General features: G+C 39.6%; 2 pseudogenes; both read right to left on the reverse strand.

Annotated features, from left to right (window-relative positions):
* Window positions 1-1,499: 1,499 nt before the first annotated feature.
* LOC113512721 (uncharacterized) lies at window positions 1,500-4,760 on the reverse strand (annotated as a pseudogene).
* Window positions 4,761-4,783: 23 nt separating this feature from the next.
* On the reverse strand, window positions 4,784-7,702 carry LOC128199974 (uncharacterized; annotated as a pseudogene).
* Window positions 7,703-7,976: the final 274 nt, after the last annotated feature.

Here is a 7,976-nt window from a genome sequence, read left to right on the forward strand (position 1 = left end):
GTAAAATGTGTGTACTACAACGCGATGTTAAGATTTTCTAACAAGCTCAGGAATATTTTTAATAAAAAAATCCTATCCGGTACAGTTCAAGTGTATATTTACTTATTAAAATCTAAATTAAAACTTACCTATAGTCGTGTATGTGAATAAGGGTTTTTCCAACAGTTCAATAGCTAAAATAGATTTATAGGATTTTTGTCGTTTTAATGAATATCCTGGTCAAATTGAAAAAAAAACACGTTAATATCTAATTATGTATATAGAATATTTCAGTTATTATAATAAGAGATAAATCTATGAATATTAAAGTTTACGTCTACTTACAAATCTAAATCTACATATATAACTACGTCTAAAAACTAAATACTTTAGTAGATATGCAGATATCAACTGTATATCCATAACCGTTGATGGGTAGATACAGCCACATAGTAAATTCGTCCTAAGTTTTATACGATCTAACCGTACCTATTAATTTTAACTTGTAATAAATATGTTATATTCATTATTATAATCAAATGATATTTAAGAAAGTTAAAAACAAACTTTTATTATTATTTATTATTGTTTCACATACTGTACTGTGCATTTAAATTTTTATTAAAACAAATATGCGCCGTGTAACCCTCGATTTGTGGCTCCAAGCGAGCCGGCGTAAACCTGATTATTCCAACGCGGCATGTACTCGTACGAGTATGTGACGAACGCGTGGAGACCTACACACAAAAGCTTTGCTTGCTTGTAGTAGTGTTCTTGTCCCAATATACTCGTACTTTCTAATATATTTCTTTTTGGGTGTTCTGTGGCATCTTATATTATTTACTTAATTCTATGGCCTGCATTTTAAAATATTAATTCTGCTCTATAAAAAGAACTATATTATGTTCGTAAACACACAATGTGCATATTATACAGTGCATAGAATTATAAGCAGATTATATGCTCACAAATACTTAATCCGTTTACGTTATTAATCGCTAAGTCATGCAGCGTATATTATTCATAATAGCTATGGCATATAATCTCAATTAATAGCGAACTGTAATTGTTTGCTATGACTAATTAATAAGTGATTATGCTCAGCATACCTAGATTTCCTTCTATTATATTAATCAGAGGGACGTCAATTAAATAAACTTAACTTTAAACTTGTATTAAAAAAGTTTTAAGACAGTCATTGCAACTTCACTCGAATGCTTGTTATTTCCTGTTCCCACGGGAATTTGGGAAATCTCTTCACAGTACATATCTACATTACATAAAGAATTTCATCATACAATCATAAATTTACCAGTTTAAGTAGTATCATGTTTAGGGTTCTTAACAAAAAGGTACAAAGGAGCGGCCAAGAGTGCGTGTTTTCATCTTTGGCCTCATCATTTCAAGCTCGCTCATGCTGCTGAAATTGATGAGATCCGCTCTGCGCAGTCCTTTTATCATCTGGAGTAAAAATTTCAGCGCTTACTGTAGTGTCATAACTGCAACTGTACGGCTGAGGTTTAGGCTCTATTAAAATTCGCGCGGTCGCCGGTGCCACCACATCGCGGGCAGGGAAACGTGCGTAACACAGGACACAGCAAGCGATCACGCCAATCCATCAGCCAATGAAACGAGTAGTATTCTTTATTCTCGCCATTATTTTTTTCAATATGCGCATTCATTAGACAATGCACGTGGCATCTGCTTATCACCGCGCACCTTATTCACTTTTTGTAAAAACTCATACAGAAGGGCTGGGCGTATCGAGCGTAGCACTGAAAGTTGTTCGCGGGTAAACATCGAAACATAATTGTTAGCCGATGAAAGACTTTTAATCAGGAAGTCAAACGTCTCAATAATTTACCTATTTCTAGAAGTAGCCATTGTAGAATTGTCCATCCAGGTGTTAGCTTGCGCAGATCCAATAGACTCTGGTCTGCCGGTACCCGTTAAGTAGTTGGCGTTATCATTTAATAACATACCGTTGGCGTTTATACGATAATTCATGAAAATCTCATCAATTTCATCAGCAGAGAGCGCTGCATCAGCAGACTGCAACTCCTGTTGAGCTAAAATGGCTAATAGTTCATTTCCTCCACGAACTTGAAATGATGTGGCCAAAGGTGAAAAAACACGCTCTCTTGGCCGCTCTGCGCAGTCTTTTTATTACCTGGAGTGAAAATTTCAGCGGTTACTGTAGCGGCATATCTGTAACTGTACGGCCGGAATTTAGGCTTTATTAAAATTCAAACGGTCGCCGACAGCACCACACCATGGGCAGAGAAACGCGCGTAACACAGGACATAACACGCGACTACGCCAATCCTTCAGCACATGCAAAGAGTAGTATTCTTTATTCTCGCCATTATTTTTTCAATATGCACATTCATTAGACAATGCACGTAACAACCGCTTATCACTGCGCACCTTGGCCACTTCTAATAAAAATCCATAAAGAAGGGCTGGGCGTATCGAGTGTAGCACTGAGAGTTGTTCACGGGTCAACATCGAAACATAATTGTTAGTCGATGATATACTTTTAATACGGAAGTCAAATGTGTCAATAATTTCCCCATTTCTAAAAGCAGCCATCGTAGAATTGTCCATCCAGGTATTAGTTTGCACAGGTTCCATAGTCTGTGGTCCGCCGGTGCCCATAAAGTAGTTGGCATTTTTATCGAATAACATATATTTACCATTTATACGATAATTAATGAAAATGTCATCAATTTCAGCAGCATGAGCGAGTTTGGAATGATAAGACCAAAGGTTAAAAAACACGCTCTCTTGGGCGCTCTGTGCAGTCTTTTTATTACCTGGAGTGAAAAGTTCAGCGGTTACTGTAGCGCCGTTACTGTAACAGTAGAGCCGGGGTTTAGGCTTTATTAAAATTCAAACGGTCGCCGATAGCGCCACACCGCGGACAGAAAAACTCGCGTAACACAAGACACAGCACGCTACCAAGCCAATTCTGCAGCGCAAGCAACGGGTAGCATTATTTATTCTAGTCATTATTTTTTCAATATGCGCATTCATTAGGCAATGCATATGACATCTGCTTATCACCGCGCACCTTGGCCACTTTTTGTAAAAAACTCATACAGAAGGACTGGGCGTATCGAGCGTAGCACTGAGAATTGTTCGCGGGTCAACATCGAAACATAATTGTTAGTCGATGATATACTTTTAATACGGAAGTCAAATGTGTCAATAATTTCCCCATTTCTAGAAGCAGCCATCGTAGAATTGTCCATCCAGGTATTAGTTTGCACAGGTTCCATATGCTGTGGTCTGCCGGTGCACATAAAGTAGTTGGCATTTTTATCAAATAACATACATTTGCCATTTATACGATAATTAATGAAAATATCATCAATTTCAGCAGCATGAGCGAGTTTGGAATGATAAGACCAAAGGTTAAAAAACACGCTCTCTTGGCCGCTCTGCGCAGTCTTTTTATTACCTGAAGTGAAAATTTCAGCGGTTACTGTAGCGGCATATCTGTAACTGTACGGCCGGAATTTAAGCTTTATTAAAATTCAAACGGTCGCCGATAGCGCCACACCGCGGACAGAAAAACTCGCGTAACACAAGACACAGCACGCTACCAAGCCAATTCTGCAGCGCAAGCAACGGGTAGCATTATTTATTCTAGTCATTATTTTTTCAATATGCGCATTCATTAGGCAATGCATATGACATCTGCTTATCACCGCGCACCTTGGCCACTTTTTGTAAAAAACTCATACAGAAGGACTGGGCGTATCGAGCGTAGCACTGAGAATTGTTCGCGGGTCAACATCGAAACATAATTGTTAGCTGATGATAGACTTTTAATCAGGAAATCAAATGTATCAATAATTTCCCTATTTCTAGAAGCAGCCATCGTAGAATTGTCCATTTAGTTGTTAGTTCGCACAGGTTCCATAGGCTGTGGTCTGCCAGTGCGCATAAAGTAGTTGGCATTTTCATCGAATAACATATCTTTGTCATTTATACGATAATTAACGAGAATCTCATAAATTTCAGCAACATGAGTGAGCTTGAAATGATGAGGTCAAAGGTGAAAAGACGCTCTCTTGACTGCTTTGCGCAGTCCTTTTATCACCTGGAGTGAAAATTTCAGAGCTAACTGTAGCGCCGTAACTGTAACTGTACAGCCAGGGTTAGTAATTTATTAAAATACGCGCGGTCGCTGCTGGCGCCACACCTCGGACAGAGAAAAGCGCGTAACACAGGACATAGCACGCTACCACGCCAATCCTTCAGCGTATCTGCTTATCATCGCACGCCTTGGCCATTTCTTGTAAAAACTTGTACAGAAGGGCTGGGCGTATCGAGCGTAGCACTGAGAGTAGTTCGCGGGCAACATTGAAACATAATTGTTAGCCGATTTTAGACTTTTAATCAGAAAGTTAAATGTATCAATAATTTCCTCATTTCTAGAAGCAGCCGTCGTAGAATTGTCCATCCAGGTGTTAGCTTGCGCAAATTCCATAGATTGGGGCCTACCGGTACCCATAAAGTAGTTGGCGTTCTCATCTAATAACATATCGTTACCGTTTATACGATAATTCATGAAAATCTCATAAATTTCATCAGTAGAGGGAGCTCAGGCATCAGCAGACTGCAACTCCTGTTGAGCTAAAATGGCTAATAGTTCATTTCCTCCACGAGCTTGAAATAATGAGACCAAAGGTGAAAAAACACGCTCTCTTGGCCGCTCTGCGCAGTCTTTTTATTACCTGGAGTGAAAATTTCAGCAGTTACTGTAGCGCCATAACTGTAACTGTATAGCCGGGGTTTAGGATTTATTAAAATTCGCGCGATCGCCGGTGGTGCCACACCGCAGGCAGAGAAACGCGCGTAACACAGGACATATCACGCTACCACGCCAATCCTTCAGCGTATCTGCTTATCACCGCGCACCTTGGCCACTTCTTGTAAAAACTTATACAGAAAGGCTGGGCGTATCAAGCGTAGCACTAAAGGTTGTTCGCGGGCAACATCGAAACATAATTGTTAGCCGATGATAGACTTTTAATCAGAAAGTTAAATTTATCAATAATTTCCTCATTTCTAGAAGCAACCGTCGTAGAATTGTCCATCCAGGTGTTAGCTTGCGTAAATTTCATAGATTAGGGCCTACCGGTACCCATAAAGTAGTTGGCGTTCTCATCGAATAACATATCGTTACGGTTTATACGATAATTCATGGAACTTTCGGCAATTTCATCAGCAGAAGGCGCTGTATCAGCAGCCTGCGACTCCTGTTGAACTAAAATGTCCAATAGTTCATTTACTCCACGAGCTTGAAATGATGATGCCAAAGGTGAAAATATACTCTCTTGGCCGCTATGTGTAGTCTTTTTGTCACCAGTAGTGAAAATTTCAGCGGTTACTGTAGCACCGTAACTGTAGCTGTACGGCTGCGGTTTAGGTTCTATTAAAGTTCGCGCAGTCGCCGGTTGCGCCACACCTCGGACAGAGAAAAGCGCGTAACACAGGACATAGCACGCTACCACGCCAATCCTTCAGCGTATCTGCTTATCATCGCGCGCCTTGGCCATTTCTTGTAAAAACTTGTACAGAAGGGCTGGGCGTATCGAGCGTAGCACTGAGAGTTGTTCGCGGGCAACATTGAAACATAATTGTTAGCCGATTTTAGACTTTTAATCAGAAAGTTAAATGTATCAATAATTTCCTCATTTCTAGAAGCAGCCGTCGTAGAATTGTCCATCCAGGTGTTAGCTTGCGCAAATTCCATAGATTGGGGCCTACCGGTACCCATAAAGTAGTTGGCGTTCTCATCTAATAACATATCGTTACCGTTTATACGATAATTCATGAAAATCTCATCAATTTCATCAGTAGAGGGAGCTCAGGCATCAGCAGACTGCAACTCCTGTTGAGCTAAAATGGCTAATAGTTAATTTCCTCCACGAGCTTGAAATGATGAGAGCAAAGGTGAAAAAACAAGCTCTTTTGGCCGCTCTGCGCAGTCTTTTTATTACCTGGAGTGAAAATTTCAGCAGTTACTGTAGCGCCATAACTGTAACTGTATAGCCGGGGTTTAGGATTTATTAAAATTCGCGCGGTCGCCGGTGGCGCCACACCGCAGGCAGAGAAACGCGCGTAACACAGGACACATCACGCTACCACGCCAATCCTTCAGCGTATCTGCTTATTACCGCGCACCTTGGCCACTTCTTGTAAAAACTCATATAGGAGGACTGGGCGTATCGAGCGTAGCACTGAGAGTTATTCGCGGGCAACATCGAAACATAATTGTTAGCCGATGATAGACTTTTAATCAGAAAGTCAAACGTATCAATAATCTCCCTATTTCTAGAAGCAGCCATCGTAGAATTGTCCATCTAGATGTTAATTTGCACATGCTCCATAGACTGTGGTCTGCTGGTGCACATATCGTAGTTGGCCTTTTCATCGAATATCATATCATTGCCATTTATACGATAATTAATAAGAATCTCAACAATTTCAGCAGCACAAGCGAGCTTGGAATGATGAGGCCAAAGGTGAAAACACGCTCTCTTGGCCGCTCTGCACAGTCTTATTATCACCGTCACAGCGACGGTCAGATCGACGGATGGACGGACGGTGAAAGTCGCTTTATAAAGTTTCCTTTGTACCTTTTTGTTAAGAACCCTAAAAATGATACTAGTTCATAAACGATATGCAGCTTAAACTGGTAAATTTATGATTGTATGATGAAATTCTTTATGTAATATAAATATGTACTGTGAAGAGATTTCCCAAATTCCCGTGGGAACAGGAAATAACAAGCATTCGAGTGAAGTTGCAATGACTGTCTTACAACTTTTTTATACAAGTTTAAAGATTATTTAATTGACGTCCCTCTGATTAATATAATAGAAGGAAATCTAGGTATACTGAGTATAATCACTTATTAATTAGTCATAGCAAACAATTACAGTTCGCTATTAATTGAGATTATATGCCATAGCTATTATGAATAAATAATATACGCTGCATAACTTAGCGATTAATAACGTAAACGGATTAAGTATTTGTGAGCATATAATCTGCTTATAATTCTATGCACTGTATAATATGCACATTGTGTGTTTACGAACATAATATAGTTCTTTTTATAGAGCAAAATTAATATTTTAGAATGCAGACCATAGAATTAAGTAAATAATATAAGATGCCACAGAACACCAAAAAAGAAATATATTAGAAAGTATGAGTATATTGAGACAAGAACACTACTACAAGCAAGCAAAGCTTTTGTATGTAGGTCTCCACGCGTTCGTCACATACTCGTACGAGTACATGCCGCGTTGGAATAATCAGGTTTACGCTAAAATAATAATAATAATCAAAGTTAATTTTAATAGAACCTGAACGCTATCGGTAGACCCCAGTTTATGTAATCTGCGCTGAGGCGTGGTCACATGCTGTGTTCCGTGTTATGCACTTTTTGCTGACCGGCATGTGTTGCCATCGACAACTGCGCGCACACCATCATATATTGTCTCAAGAATATGGACACCGCTTCGAACCACTGTTTGGGGAGACTGTCGTCCCGAAAACGCATAATGCCATATCTGATCCTAAGCTCTCCAACAATTAGCCACATGACAAAAATGGCGTCTACCGCCTCAGCCTATCTTACTGTACCCTCGCCTTCGCCATCCGTCGTCTCGGCTTCGTTTTCCCACTCCTCTGTGGTCATCTTTCGGAAAAAATTAAACATGATCACACTATTGATTAGAAAATCGTAAGAAAATACATGAATATTAAATTAAACATGTTACTAATGACTAAGGTTGTCTAGGAGCCGATGTCATATTTTAGCACAGGATTGGATATAGGATAGGTTTCTCTTTGATTCCATATGAAAAACATTTTGGTTAATCGAATTCATGAGAAGCTATATAGCAATGTTTAAAGACACCTATGTAGTTAAAATACACATGTTCTGTTATTTGCACCTGGTATGGTATGTG

Source organism: Galleria mellonella, unplaced genomic scaffold, assembly GCF_026898425.1.
Source record: "Galleria mellonella isolate WM207_F2 unplaced genomic scaffold, CSIRO_AGI_GalMel_v1 utg33, whole genome shotgun sequence".
Lineage (NCBI taxonomy): Eukaryota > Metazoa > Arthropoda > Insecta > Lepidoptera > Pyralidae > Galleria > Galleria mellonella.